General features: G+C 44.3%; 3 non-coding genes across 3 annotated transcripts; all 3 read right to left on the bottom strand.

Annotated features, from left to right (window-relative positions):
* Positions 1–376: 376 nt before the first annotated feature.
* On the bottom strand, positions 377–492 carry LOC123729054 (U5 spliceosomal RNA). Its single transcript, XR_006760838.1, has one exon. It is a non-coding gene; the product is annotated as a U5 spliceosomal RNA (small nuclear RNA).
* A 7,163-nt stretch (positions 493–7,655) lies between these two features.
* Positions 7,656–7,771, bottom strand: LOC123729076 (U5 spliceosomal RNA). Its single transcript, XR_006760854.1, has one exon. It is a non-coding gene; the product is annotated as a U5 spliceosomal RNA (small nuclear RNA).
* Positions 7,772–14,840: 7,069 nt separating this feature from the next.
* LOC123729055 (U5 spliceosomal RNA) lies at positions 14,841–14,956 on the bottom strand. Its single transcript, XR_006760839.1, has one exon. It is a non-coding gene; the product is annotated as a U5 spliceosomal RNA (small nuclear RNA).
* Positions 14,957–15,980: the final 1,024 nt, after the last annotated feature.

Raw genomic sequence — 15,980 nt, 5'->3', positions numbered from 1 at the left:
TTGAGGGTCTGAACACTTATGTAAATGTGATAATTCCATTTTAAATACATTTGCAAAATATATATATATATAATCCATTTTATAATAACAATGTAATGTAACAAAATGTGGAAACAGTCATGGGGTCTGAACACTTTCCGAATGCACTGTACAATAACTCCACATGAAGTATAAATGTTATATCGACTGAAAATAATTATAGTAATAAATAGAGCTGCAGAAAGTAATACAGTCATCATCAAACACATAACTAACTTTTAAATGAACCACCTAGCCTCGAGTCCTTACTGATATAGTGTGTACCTTGAGATATTCACACATTACATTTTAATATGTAACTGCATTAGTCTGAGATTACACTTCACAATACGAAGGAAGCCCCGCAATAAAGCAGGGCATCAAAAAATTTGTTGATACTCATAATGTTCCTCCCCACGGAAATCTTTAGTAAAAGGCGAAAGATTTATGCGATCTGAAGAGAAACCAGAGTTTACTGATGACCCCAACGGAACATTGGGACGGGATTCAAGGACTTCCCTTTTCCTATTGCGGTAATACTAATCTCGCTGCCCAGAAACAAATCTCGTGTCCTGTTCAATGTGTACAGTCACGACTATGTAATGCATAACATTAGGATCGTAAAAATATATTCCTGTTGTAATATATTACAGAGGAAAACAAAATTATTTCACATGAAGTGCATCATGGGTAACTAGAAACGCATGCGCAGTTGGATTTGCACTTGCTTAACGGCAGGTTGCAGTCTTGTGCTGATTTCCCCGTGCGTTAGAGGCTGTCTGGTTCTGAAAAAAAACACGTCATTGAAACCCAGCTTCAGTTCCAAAGAGAAATATTATAATGTAAAATGAAATAAACAACAACTGGGTCATTTTATCTAATACAATGTAGAATTATCCCCACAAGATCTTAGAATGTTTACCATGATAACTTTTAATAATGACAGAGATTATGGAGGAATTTATTTCTCTGCCTGTCTGATCATGATTCCGTGCAGCACATATTTACACTCAACAAAAATATAAACGCATCATGCAACAATTTCAAAGATTTTACTGAGTTACAATTCATACAAGGAAATCAGTCAATTGAAATCAAATCCTTAGGTTCTAATCTATGGATTTCACATGACTGGGAATACACATATGCATCTGTTGGTCACAGATACACTACGTGGCCAAAAGTATGTGGACACCTGCTCGTCGAACATCTCATTCCAAAATTATGGGCATTAATATCGAGTTGGTCCCCTCTTTGCTGCTTTAACAGTCTCCACTCTTCTGGGAAGGCTTTTCACTATATGTTGGAACATTTCTGCCGGGATTTGCTTCCATTCAGCGACAAGAGCGTTAGTGAGGTCCGGCATTGATGTTGGGCAATTAGGCCTTGCTCGCAGTTGGAGTTCCAATTCATCCCAAAGGTGTTCGATGGGGTTGAGATCAGAGCTCTGTGCAGGCCAGTCAAGTTCTTCCAAACCGATCTCAACAAACCATTTCTGTATGGACCTCGTTTTGTGCACGGGCATTGTCATGATGAAATAGGAAAGGGGCCTTCCCCAAACTGTTGCCACAAAACTGGAAGCACAGAATTGTCTAAAATGTCATTGTATGCTGTAGCGTTAAGATTTCCCTTCACTGAAACATGAAAAACAGCCCCAGATCCTTATTCCTCCTCCATAAAACTTTACAGTTGGCTCTATGCATTGGGGCAGGTAGCGTTCTCCTGGCATCCGCCAAACCCGGATTCGGCCGTCGGACTGCCAGACGATTTTTACATGCTATGCTCTTCAGCACTCGGCGATCCCGTTCTGTGAGCTTGTGTGGCCTACCACTTCACGGCTGAGCCGTTCTTGCTCTGAGATGTTTCCACTTCACAATAACAGCACTTACTGTTGACCGTGGCAGTGTTAATTAAGAACTTGAACACGCTGTTGTACACGTCAATCCAGAGCATCCCAAACATGCTCAATGGGTGACATGTCTGGTGACTCTGCAGTCCATGGAAGAACTGGGACATTTTTTTTCTTCTTCCAGTTATTGTGTACAGATCCTTGCGTTATGTGGCTGTGCACTATCATGCTGAAACATGAGGTGATGGCGGAAAATTAATGGCACGACAATGGGCCTCAGGATCTTGTCACGGTATCTCTGTGCATTTAAAATTGCCGTTGATAAAATGCAATCGTGTTCATTGTTCGTAGCTTATGCCTGCCCATACCATAACCCCACTGCCACCGTGGGGCACTTTGTTCACAACGTTGACATCAGCAAATCTCTCACCCACATGACGCCATACACGCCGTCTCCCCGTTCAGTTGAAACCTGGATTCGTCCGAGAAGAGCATACTTCTTCAGTGTTCCAGTGAACATCGAAGGGGGGCAGTCGGTTACACCGCCTAACTGCAGTCAGGTCAAGACCCTGGTGAAGACGACGAGCATGCAGATGAGCTTCTCTGAGAACGTTTCTGCCGGTTCGATTGTGAAAACCCACAGTTTCATCAGCTGTCTGGGTGGCTGGTCTCAGACGATCCCGCAGGTGAAAAACCCAGCTAGACCAGTTCAAACGCTTAGCTAATAGTAATACAAATACATATCTTGCTAAAATACATAGCATACATCATGCATTTAGGTTTTCAATAGCCTAGCCGATCTGTTTGTCTAATCCTTTCTCCTTCCATCTGTCTAGACCCCTAGCTACTCACTCTGTCTGCTGCTGTGGATATTCGCCCTGCGCCTCTTGTGGTTCACGAGTAGAGGTGTCTGGACCAGAAAGACCCAGAGCCCTCACAGATTAGAGGGAAACAAGAGCTCAGTCAGTCAACAAGTCAGGACAAAAAGCAACTTCAAGAACTGCAGTCTGATATCAATCATCTCTGTCAGAAAAGTGACTATGACCAGGAGGACCCCACTCAGTCTTCACATCTTTACCATGCCCCAATTGAGATAAACAGAGAGATGGATTCTCTACTAAGAGACTCAAATGAACAGATTGAAACAGTGTCGGATGAAGAGAGCTATGGAGAAACAGAACCAATATCCAGCTACTACTGTTTTGCAGCTCAGGATGTAAGATGTGAATGGATGGAGAATGGAGAACAAAGCTCCCATAAGACCAAGTGTGGCAGGAAGTCTATGTCCCAGCTGAAGTCGACCGGTCAAGGTCATGCTGGTCCTAGTTGTAAGGTGTGTTGGAAGTCTTTTAACAAAATGGGTTCTTTGATTTAAACATGTGCAAACGCATAAAGGGGATGAATAACGGAGAAAGATTTGACTCCACAAAGTTTGATCAATCACTTTAAAATTCACATTGGAGCACAGTATTGTCATGTTTGTGGTAAAAATTTCAGCAAGAGTACTAAAATGAAGAGACATATGAGGATTCACACGGGAGAATCCTTATCAGTGTGTCAAAGTGTTCAATCAGAGTGGAAATCCGCAATTGCACATGAGGAGCCACACAGGGGAGAAACCTTTGTGTGCGCAATATTTGACGAATGTTTTAGCGACAGAAATACATTAACCAAGCATCTGACCATTCACAATATGGAACACACTAACGACAAACCCATGAGGAGAATGCCCAAGAGGAAGAAAACATGACTGTTTCCTGTGTGTCAAAAAGGCATCTTAGTTCCCTGATCAGTGATCTATAAATAAAGAGAGGCTGTACTCACAGTACACACACAGGGCTATGTCTTCCTTGACTGTTTCTGGTGTCATCTTCTATCTAGTGCACTTTCTTTACTTGCACGTTGGAGATACACAAACATATCTAAATTGGACTGTTTTTGTACATTTTTTTGTACATCTCCTACCTGGAAGCAACCTGTCAGTGTTTTGCAGATCTGCTAATGTTAATGTTCCATTTGTTTAGATTTAGCCTGTGGTTAAAGTGCATTCTTTATTTCCACATGTAAATTGTACATGTAATATAGTAATACAATTAATTGAGAAAAAACTTGGAACATCATTGAGATGACAAATTTGGTTGTTTACTGTCAGAGTGGTTGAACCCGGAGAGATTTCAACTGGTTCCCCACAGCAGGATGGAATGGAAAGGGGAGCAAGTAAGGGGAGAGGAAAAGTTCTCTGTATGGCCCACCAGAGTACTCACCCCTACGGTCGAGCATGGTCTTTTAGTGGACAGGAGGACACGAAATTACCAGTAGTCCCGCAATACAGACTCTCAGGGGAACTCGGGTAGCCTTGAGTCTTCTCGGCCACGGAGACGTCGGGAACTTCCGGGATGCCTCGGAGGTAAGGTGGAATCCTTGGGTGGGCGAGTGGAATCGGACCTCCTCTCCTTCCTACGTTCCCTTAGCCTCCCATCGATCCGGATGGTCGAGGCAATGAGCGAGTCGAAATCCGTCAGTAGTTCCCGGGCTACTAGCTCATCCTTCACTTCCTCCGATAATCTGTACAGGAATGTGTCGAACAGCGATTCCGGGTTTCAGGCACTCTCCGCTGCCAATGTGCGAAACTCCACCACAAAGTCTGCCATACTGCGGGAGTCTTCCCGAAGCTGGAGTAACTTCCGGGCAGCCTCTCTCCCGGACAATAGAAAATCTAAAACCTTTTTCACCTCTGCCACAAACTCCTCCAGACTGAAGCATACGGCCGACTCGAGCAGTCCGAGGGGAAGGAGGAGGTCTGCAGCTCAATGATGAGAGAAAAATGCGTGAGAAACGGCTGACAGGTTCCCGACTCTCCAGCGAAGCATTCCGGAGAAGGTAAGTGGGGTTCTCTGGAAACCAGGGAGGCCTTCGCTGCTAACAGCCGGGTTACTGAGGGGCTGGGAGGTTACCGCCTTGGTAGGCTGCCTGACAGACAACCCGCGGAATTGCTCCAGCAATGTGTTCAACGCTCAGTCAAGGCTTTCGGCCAAGGACTGGAACCCTTCCAAAAGACCACGAAGCAACTCCTCGTGCCTTCCAATGGTGTCTCCGTGGGAGGAGACGGCTTTGCAGAGCTGGTCCTGTCTGCTGGGTCCGTCATGGCCAGTTTGTACTATCAAGGCTCAGGAGAAGACCCAGATGCAGACAGTTTCAAAGTAACAAAAGTTTATTACAGAAACAGGGGGGCAGGCAAACGACAGGTCAATGGCAGGCAGAGGTTAGTAGTCCAGAGCAGAGTCCGAAATGTACAGAACGGCAGGCAGGCTCAGGGTCAGGGCAGGCAGCGGTCAGGAATCCAGGGTGGTGTGACAAGGTACAGAACGGCAGGCAGGCTCAGGGTCAGGGCAGGCAGAATTGTCAAAACCGGGATAGCTAGAAAACAGGAACTAGAGAAAGACAGAAGCACGGGGAAAACGCTGGTAGGCTTTTTGTCCTGTTGAACGAACTGGTAACAGACAGTAGGTAGCCACTAGGTAGCCTTGTGGTTAGAGCATTGGACTAGTAACCGAAAGGTTGCAAGATTGAATCCCCGAGCTGACAAGCTAAAAATCTATCATTCTGCCCCTGAACAAGGCAGTTAACCCACTGTTCCTTGGCTGCCATTGAAAAAAGAGTTTTTTTTTTAAAGTTTAGAAAAAGAGGTACAAATAGCCTGGAGATAATGAGGGAGATGGGTGACACCTGGAGGGGGGTGGAGACAAGCACAAAGACAGGTGAAACAGATCAGGGTGTGGCAATTGGCACTAAACTGAATTACAAGACAAGCTGTCAAAGGGGCTTATACCAAAGAGGAAGAAATAGCCTACTGCCAATCATTAATGTATATATATTTCTGTAATTAACTGATAATAGAAACATGGTAATATGAAAGAAACAAAGTTCATCACTTGTAATATACAGTGCATTTAGAAAGTATTCAGACCCATTGGCTTTTTTATCCTAAAATTGATTACATGTATTTTCTTCCTCATCAATTAACACACAATACCAAATAATGACAAAGCGAAAACAGTTTTTTTTACATTTTTGCACATTTATTACAAATAAAAAACAGAAGTACCTTATTTACAAAAGTATTCAGACCCTTTGCTATGAGACTCGAAATTGAGCTCAGGTGCATCCTGTTTCCATTGATCCTCCTTGAGATGTTTCTACAGCTTGATTGGAGTCCACCTGTGGTACATTCAATAGATTGAACATGATTTGGAAAGGCACACACCTGTCTATATATGGTCACACAGTTGACAGTGCATGTCAGAGCAAAAACTAAGCCATGAGGTTGAAGGAGCTGTCCGTAGAGCCCCTTGACAGGATTGTGTAGAGGCACAGATCTGATGAAGGGTACCAAAACATTTCTGCAGCATTGACGGTCCCCAAGAACGCAGTGGCCTCCAGGGTCAGGTAGCCTAGTGGTTAGAGCGTTGGGCCAGTAACCGGAAGGTTGCTGGATTGAATCCCTGACCTGACAAGGTAAAAATCTATCATTCTGCCCCTGAGCAAGGCAGATAACCCACTGTTCCCCGGGCGCCATGGATGTCGATTAAGGCACACCCCCGCACCTCTCTGATTCAGAGGGGTTGGGTTAAATGCGGAAGACACATTTCAGTTGAATACATTCAGCTGGACAACTAACTAGGTATCCCCCTTTCACCCATTTGTAAATGGAAGAAGTTTGGAATCACCAAGACTCTTCCTAGAGCAATCCTCCTGGCTAAACTGAGCAATCAGGGGAGAAGGACCTTGGTCAGTGAGGTGACCAAGAACCTGAAAGTTCCTCTGTGGAGATGGGAGAACCTTCCAGAAGGACAACCATCTCTGCAGCACTCCACCAATCAGGCCTTTATGGTAGAGTGGCCAGATGGAAGCCACTCCTTAGTAAAAGGCACATGATAGCCCGCTTGGAGTTTGTCAAAAGGCACCTGAAGGACTTTCAGACCATGAGAAACAAGATTCTCTGGTCTGATGAAACCAAAATTGAACTCTTCAGCCGGAATGCCAGGCATCACGCCTGGAGGAAACCTGGCACCATCCCTACCGTGAAGCATGGTGGTGGCAGCATGTTTTTCAGCGGCAGGGACTGGGAAACTAGTCAGGATCGGGGGGAAAGATGAATGGAGTAAAGTACAGAGAAATCCTTGAAGAAAACCTGCTCCAGGGCGCTCAGGACCTCAGACTGGAGTGAAGGTTCACCTTCCAACAGGACAACGACCCTAAGCACACAGCCAAGACAAAGCAGGAGTGGCTTTAGAACAAGTCTCTGAATGTCCTTGAGTTCCCCAGCCAGAGCCTGGACTTGAACCCGATCAAACATCTCTGGAGAGACCTGAAAATAGCTGTGCAGCAACGCTCCCCATCCAACCTGACAGAGCTTGAGGGTCTGAACACTTATGTAAATGTGATATTTCCATTTTAAATACATTTGCAAAATATATATATATAATCCATTTTATAATAACAATGTAATGTAACAAAATGTGGAAACAGTCATGGGGTCTGAACACTTTCCGAATGCACTGTACAATAACTCCACATGAAGTATAAATGTTATATCGACTGAAAATAATTATAGTAATAAATAGAGCTGCAGAAAGTAATACAGTCATCATCAAACACATAACTAACTTTTAAATGAACCACCTAGCCTCGAGTCCTTACTGATATAGTGTGTACCTTGAGATATTCACACATTACATTTTAATATGTAACTGCATTAGTCTGAGATTACACTTCACAATACGAAGGAAGCCCCGCAATAAAGCAGGGCATCAAAAAATTTGTTGATACTCATAATGTTCCTCCCCACGGAAATCTTTAGTAAAAGGCGAAAGATTTATGCGATCTGAAGAGAAACCAGAGTTTACTGATGACCCCAACGGAACATTGGGACGGGATTCAAGGACTTCCCTTTTCCTATTGCGGTAATACTAATCTCGCTGCCCAGAAACAAATCTCGTGTGCTGTTCAATGTGTACAGTCACGACTATGTAATGCATAACATTCGGATCGTAAAAATATATTCCTGTTGTAATATATTACAGAGGAAAACAAAATTATTTCACATGAAGTGCATCATGGGTAACTAGAAACGCATGCGCAGTTGGATTTGCACTTGCTTAACGGCAGGTTGCAGTCTTGTGCTGATTTCCCCGTGCGTTAGAGGCTGTCTGGTTCTGAAAAAAACACGTCATTGAAACCCAGCTTCAGTTCCAAAGAGAAATATTATAATGTAAAATGAAATAAACAACAACTGGGTCATTTTATCTAATACAATGTAGAATTATCCCCACAAGATCTTAGAATGTTTACCATGATAACTTTTAATAATGACAGAGATTATGGAGGAATTTATTTCTCTGCCTGTCTGATCATGATTCCGTGCAGCACATATTTACACTGAACAAAAATATAAACGCATCATGCAACAATTTCAAAGATTTTACTGAGTTACAATTCATACAAGGAAATCAGTCAATTGAAATCAAATCCTTAGGTTCTAATCTATGGATTTCACATGACTGGGAATACACATATGCATCTGTTGGTCACAGATACACTACGTGGCCAAAAGTATGTGGACACCTGCTCGTCGAACATCTCATTCCAAAATTATGGGCATTAATATCGAGTTGGTCCCCTCTTTGCTGCTTTAACAGTCTCCACTCTTCTGGGAAGGCTTTTCACTATATGTTGGAACATTTCTGCCGGGATTTGCTTCCATTCAGCGACAAGAGCGTTAGTGAGGTCCGGCATTGATGTTGGGCAATTAGGCCTTGCTCGCAGTTGGAGTTCCAATTCATCCCAAAGGTGTTCGATGGGGTTGAGATCAGAGCTCTGTGCAGGCCAGTCAAGTTCTTCCAAACCGATCTCAACAAACCATTTCTGTATGGACCTCGTTTTGTGCACGGGCATTGTCATGATGAAATAGGAAAGGGGCCTTCCCCAAACTGTTGCCACAAAACTGGAAGCACAGAATTGTCTAAAATGTCATTGTATGCTGTAGCGTTAAGATTTCCCTTCACTGAAACATGAAAAACAGCCCCAGATCCTTATTCCTCCTCCATAAAACTTTACAGTTGGCTCTATGCATTGGGGCAGGTAGCGTTCTCCTGGCATCCGCCAAACCCGGATTCGGCCGTCGGACTGCCAGACGATTTTTACATGCTATGCTCTTCAGCACTTGGCGATCCCGTTCTGTGAGCTTGTGTGGCCTACCACTTCACGGCTGAGCCGTTCTTGCTCCGAGATGTTTCCACTTCACAATAACAGCACTTACTGTTGACCGTGGCAGTGTTAATTAAGAACTTGAACACGCTGTTGTACACGTCAATCCAGAGCATCCCAAACATGCTCAATGGGTGACATGTCTGGTGACTCTGCAGTCCATGGAAGAACTGGGACATTTTTTTCTTCTTCCAGTTATTGTGTACAGATCCTTGCGTTATGTGGCTGTGCACTATCATGCTGAAACATGAGGTGATGGCGGAAAATTAATGGCACGACAATGGGCCTCAGGATCTTGTCACGGTATCTCTGTGCATTTAAAATTGCCGTTGATAAAATGCAATCGTGTTCATTGTTCGTAGCTTATGCCTGCCCATACCATAACCCCACTGCCACCGTGGGGCACTTTGTTCACAACGTTGACATCAGCAAATCTCTCACCCACATGACGCCATACACGCCGTCTCCCCGTTCAGTTGAAACCTGGATTCGTCCGAGAAGAGCATACTTCTTCAGTGTTCCAGTGAACATCGAAGGGGGGCAGTCGGTTACACCGCCTAACTGCAGTCAGGTCAAGACCCTGGTGAAGACGACGAGCATGCAGATGAGCTTCTCTGAGAACGTTTCTGCCGGTTCGATTGTGAAAACCCACAGTTTCATCAGCTGTCTGGGTGGCTGGTCTCAGACGATCCCGCAGGTGAAAAACCCAGCTAGACCAGTTCAAACGCTTAGCTAATAGTAATACAAATACATATCTTGCTAAAATACATAGCATACATCATGCATTTAGGTTTTCAATAGCCTAGCCGATCTGTTTGTCTAATCCTTTCTCCTTCCATCTGTCTAGACCCCTAGCTACTCACTCTGTCTGCTGCTGTGGATATTCGCCCTGCGCCTCTTGTGGTTCACGAGTAGAGGTGTCTGGACCAGAAAGACCCAGAGCCCTCACAGATTAGAGGGAAACAAGAGCTCAGTCAGTCAACAAGTCAGGACAAAAAGCAACTTCAAGAACTGCAGTCTGATATCAATCATCTCTGTCAGAAAAGTGACTATGACCAGGAGGACCCCACTCAGTCTTCACCATGCCCCAATTGAGATAAACAGAGAGATGGATTCTCTACTAAGAGACTCAAATGAACAGATTGAAACAGTGTCGGATGAAGAGAGCTATGGAGAAACAGAACCAATATCCAGCTACTACTGTTTTGCAGCTCAGGATGTAAGATGTGAATGGATGGAGAATGGAGGACAAAGCTCCCATAAGACCAAGTGTGGCAGGAAGTCTATGTCCCAGCTGAAGTCGACCGGTCAAGGTCATGCTGGTCCTAGTTGTAAGGTGTGTTGGAAGTCTTTTAACAAAATGGGTTCTTTGATTTAAACATGTGCAAACGCATAAAGGGGATGAATAACGGAGAAAGATTTGACTCCACAAAGTTTGATCAATCACTTTAAAATTCACATTGGAGCACAGTATTGTCATGTTTGTGGTAAAAATTTCAGCAAGAGTACTAAAATGAAGAGACATATGAGGATTCACACGGGAGAATCCTTATCAGTGTGTCAAAGTGTTCAATCAGAGTGGAAATCCGCAATTGCACATGAGGAGCCACACAGGGGAGAAACCTTTGTGTGCGCAATATTTGACGAATGTTTTAGCGACAGAAATACATTAACCAAGCATCTGACCATTCACAATATGGAACACACTAACGACAAACCCATGAGGAGAATGCCCAAGAGGAAGAAAACATGACTGTTTCCTGTGTGTCAAAAAGGCATCTTAGTTCCCTGATCAGTGATCTATAAATAAAGAGAGGCTGTACTCACAGTACACACACAGGGCTATGTCTTCCTTGACTGTTTCTGGTGTCATCTTCTATCTAGTGCACTTTCTTTACTTGCACGTTGGAGATACACAAACATATCTAAATTGGACTGTTTTTGTACATTTTTTTTGTACATCTCCTACCTGGAAGCAACCTGTCAGTGTTTTGCAGATCTGCTAATGTTAATGTTCCATTTGTTTAGATTTAGCCTGTGGTTAAAGTGCATTCTTTATTTCCACATGTAAATTGTACATGTAATATAGTAATACAATTAATTGAGAAAAAACTTGGAACATCATTGAGATGACAAATTTGGTTGTTTACTGTCAGAGTGGTTGAACCCGGAGAGATTTCAACTGGTTCCCCACAGCAGGATGGAATGGAAAGGGGAGCAAGTAAGGGGAGAGGAAAAGTTCTCTGTATGGCCCACCAGAGTACTCACCCCTACGGTCGAGCATGGTCTTTTAGTGGACAGGAGGACACGAAATTACCAGTAGTCCCGCAATACAGACTCTCAGGGGAACTCGGGTAGCCTTGAGTCTTCTCGGCCACGGAGACGTCGGGAACTTCCGGGATGCCTCGGAGGTAAGGTGGAATCCTTGGGTGGGCGAGTGGAATCGGACCTCCTCTCCTTCCTACGTTCCCTTAGCCTCCCATCGATCCGGATGGTCGAGGCAATGAGCGAGTCGAAATCCGTCAGTAGTTCCCGGGCTACTAGCTCATCCTTCACTTCCTCCGATAATCTGTACAGGAATGTGTCGAACAGCGATTCCGGGTTTCAGGCACTCTCCGCTGCCAATGTGCGAAACTCCACCACAAAGTCTGCCATACTGCGGGAGTCTTCCCGAAGCTGGAGTAACTTCCGGGCAGCCTCTCTCCCGGACAATAGAAAATCTAAAACCTTTTTCACCTCTGCCACAAACTCCTCCAGACTGAAGCATACGGCCGACTCGAGCAGTCCGAGGGGAAGGAGGAGGTCTGCAGCTCAATGATGAGAGAAAATGCGTGAGAAACGGCTGACAGGTTCCCGACTCTCCAGCGAAGCATTCCGGAGAAGGTAAGTGGGGTTCTCTGGAAACCAGGGAGGCCTTCGCTGCTAACAGCCGGGTTACTGAGGGGCTGGGAGGTTACCGCCTTGGTAGGCTGCCTGACAGACAACCCGCGGAATTGCTCCAGCAATGTGTTCAACGCTCAGTCAAGGCTTTCGGCCAAGGACTGGAACCCTTCCAAAAGACCACGAAGCAACTCCTCGTGCCTTCCAATGGTGTCTCCGTGGGAGGAGACGGCTTTGCAGAGCTGGTCCTGTCTGCTGGGTCCGTCATGGCCAGTTTGTACTATCAAGGCTCAGGAGAAGACCCAGATGCAGACAGTTTCAAAGTAACAAAAGTTTATTACAGAAACAGGGGGGCAGGCAAACGACAGGTCAATGGCAGGCAGAGGTTAGTAGTCCAGAGCAGAGTCCGAAATGTACAGAACGGCAGGCAGGCTCAGGGTCAGGGCAGGCAGCGGTCAGGAATCCAGGGTGGTGTGACAAGGTACAGAACGGCAGGCAGGCTCAGGGTCAGGGCAGGCAGAATTGTCAAAACCGGGATAGCTAGAAAACAGGAACTAGAGAAAGACAGAAGCACGGGGAAAACGCTGGTAGGCTTTTTGTCCTGTTGAACGAACTGGTAACAGACAGTAGGTAGCCACTAGGTAGCCTAGTGGTTAGAGCATTGGACTAGTAACCGAAAGGTTGCAAGATTGAATCCCCGAGCTGACAAGCTAAAAATCTATCATTCTGCCCCTGAACAAGGCAGTTAACCCACTGTTCCTTGGTACAAATAGCCTGGAGATAATGAGGGAGATGGGTGACACCTGGAGGGGGGTGGAGACAAGCACAAAGACAGGTGAAACAGATCAGGGTGTGGCAATTGGCACTAAACTGAATTACAAGACAAGCTGTCAAAGGGGCTTATACCAAAGAGGAAGAAATAGCCTACTGCCAATCATTAATGTATATATATTTCTGTAATTAACTGATAATAGAAACATGGTAATATGAAAGAAACAAAGTTCATCACTTGTAATATACAGTGCATTTAGAAAGTATTCAGACCCATTGGCTTTTTTATCCTAAAATTGATTACATGTATTTTCTTCCTCATCAATTAACACACAATACCAAATAATGACAAAGCGAAAACAGGTTTTTTTACATTTTTGCACATTTATTACAAATAAAAAACAGAAGTACCTTAATTGAGCTCAGGTGCATTCTGTTTCCATTGATCCTCCTTGAGATGTTTCTACAGCTTGATTGGAGTCCACCTGTGGTACATTCAATAGATTGAACATGATTTGGAAAGGCACACACCTGTCTATATATGGTCACACAGTTGACAGTGCATGTCAGAGCAAAAACTAAGCCATGAGGTTGAAGGAGCTGTCCGTAGAGCCCCTTGACAGGATTGTGTAGAGGCACAGATCTGATGAAGGGTACCAAAACATTTCTGCAGCATTGACGGTCCCCAAGAACGCAGTGGCCTCCAGGGTCAGGTAGCCTAGTGGTTAGAGCGTTGGGCCAGTAACCGGAAGGTTGCTGGATTGAATCCCTGACCTGACAAGGTAAAAATCTATCATTCTGCCCCTGAGCAAGGCAGATCACCCACTGTTCCCCGGGTGCCATGGATGTCGATTAAGGCACACCCCCGCACCTCTCTGATTCAGAGGGGTTGGGTTAAATGCGGAAGACACATTTCAGTTTAATACATTCAGCTGGACAACTAACTAGGTATCCCCCTTTCACCCATTTGTAAATGGAAGAAGTTTGGAATCACCAAGACTCTTCCTAGAGCAATCCTCCTGGCTAAACTGAGCAATCAGGGGAGAAGGACCTTGGTCAGTGAGGTGACCAAGAACCTGAAAGTTCCTCTGTGGAGATGGGAGAACCTTCCAGAAGGACAACCATCTCTGCAGCACTCCACCAATCAGGCCTTTATGGTAGAGTGGCCAGATGGAAGCCACTCCTCAGTAAAAGGCACATGACAGCCCGCTTGGAGTTTGTCAAAAGGCACCTGAAGGACTTTCAGACCATGAGAAACAAGATTCTCTGGTCTGATGAAACCAAAATTGAACTCTTCAGCCGGAATGCCAGGCATCACGCCTGGAGGAAACCTGGCACCATCCCTACCGTGAAGCATGGTGGTGGCAGCATGTTTTTCAGCGGCAGGGACTGGGAAACTAGTCAGGATCGGGGGAAATAATGAACAGAGTAAAGTACAGAGAAATCCTTGAAGAAAACCTGCTCCAGGGCGCTCAGGACCTCAGACTGGAGCGAAGGTTCAACTTCCAACAGGAAAACGACCCTAAGCACACAGCCAAGACAAAGCAGGAGTGGCTTTAGAACAAGTCTCTGAATGTCCTTGAGTTCCCCAGCCAGAGCCTGGACTTGAACCCGATCAAACATCTCTGGAGAGACCTGAAAATAGCTGTGCAGCAACGCTCCCCATCCAACCTGACAGAGCTTGAGGGTCTGAACACTTATGTAAATGTGATATTTCCATTTTTAATACATTTGCAAAAGATATATATATAATCCATTTTATAATAAGAATGTAATGTAACAAAATGTGGAAACAGTCATGGGGTCTGAATACTTTCCGAATGCACTGTACAATAACTCCACATGAAGTATAAATGTTATATCGACTGAAAATAATTATAGTAATAAATAGAGCTGCATAAAGTAATACAGTCATCATCAAACACATAACTAACTTTTAAAATGAACCACCTAGCCTCGAGTCCTTACTGATATAGTGTGTACCTTGAGATATTCACACATTACATTTTAATATGTAACTGCACTAGTCTGAGATTACACTTCACAATACGAAGGAAGCCCCGCAATACAGCAGGGCATCAAAAAATTTGTTGATACTCATAATGTTCCTCCCCACGGAAATCTTTAGTAAAAGGCGAAAGATTTATGCGATCTGAAGAGAAACCAGAGTTTACTGATGACCCCAACGGAACATTGGGACGGGATTCAAGGACTTCCCTTTTCCTATTGCGGTAATACTAATCTCGCTGCCCAGAAACAAATCTCGTGTCCTGTTCAATGTGTACAGTCACGACTATGTAATGCATAACATTAGGATCGTAAAAATATATTCCTGTTGTAATATATTACAGAGGAAAACAAAATTATTTCACATGAAGTGCATCATGGGTAACTAGAAACGCATGCGCAGTTGGATTTGCACTTGCTTAACGGCAGGTTGCAGTCTTGTGCTGATTTCCCCCGTGCGTTAGAGGCTGTCTGGTTCTGAAAAAAACACGTCATTGAAACCCAGCTTCAGTTCCAAAGAGAAATATTATAATGTAAAATGAAATAAACAACAACTGGGTCATTTTATCTAATACAATGTAGAATTATCCCCACAAGATCTTAGAATGTTTACCATGATAACTTTTAATAATGACAGAGATTATGGAGGAATTTATTTCTCTGCCTGTCTGATCATGATTCCGTGCAGCACATATTTACACTCAACAAAAATATAAACGCATCATGCAACAATTTCAAAGATTTTACTGAGTTACAATTCATACAAGGAAATCAGTCAATTGAAATCAAATCCTTAGGTTCTAATCTATGGATTTCACATGACTGGGAATACACATATGCATCTGTTGGTCACAGATACACTACATGGCCAACAGTATGTGGACACCTGCTCGTCGAACATCTCATTCCAAAATGATGGGCATTAATATGGAGTTGGTACCCTCTTTGCTGCTTTAACAGTCTCCAATGGCTGTCCGAAGCTGCTGGATATAGGCGGGAACTGGAACACGCTGTCATACATGTCGATCCAGAGCATCCCAAACATGCTCAGTGGGTGATATAGCTGGAGATATAGCTGGTGAGTATGCAGGCGACGGAAGAACTGGGACATTTGACATTGTGTACAGATGCTTACGAGATGTGGCTGTGCATTATCATGCTGAAACATGAGGTGATGATGGCGAATGAA

This window comes from Salmo salar, chromosome ssa19 (assembly GCF_905237065.1).
Source record: "Salmo salar chromosome ssa19, Ssal_v3.1, whole genome shotgun sequence".
Taxonomy (NCBI): Eukaryota; Metazoa; Chordata; class Actinopteri; order Salmoniformes; family Salmonidae; genus Salmo; species Salmo salar.
The sequence above is the reverse complement of the archived record's forward strand: the minus strand, read 5'-3'. Positions and strand labels throughout refer to the sequence as shown.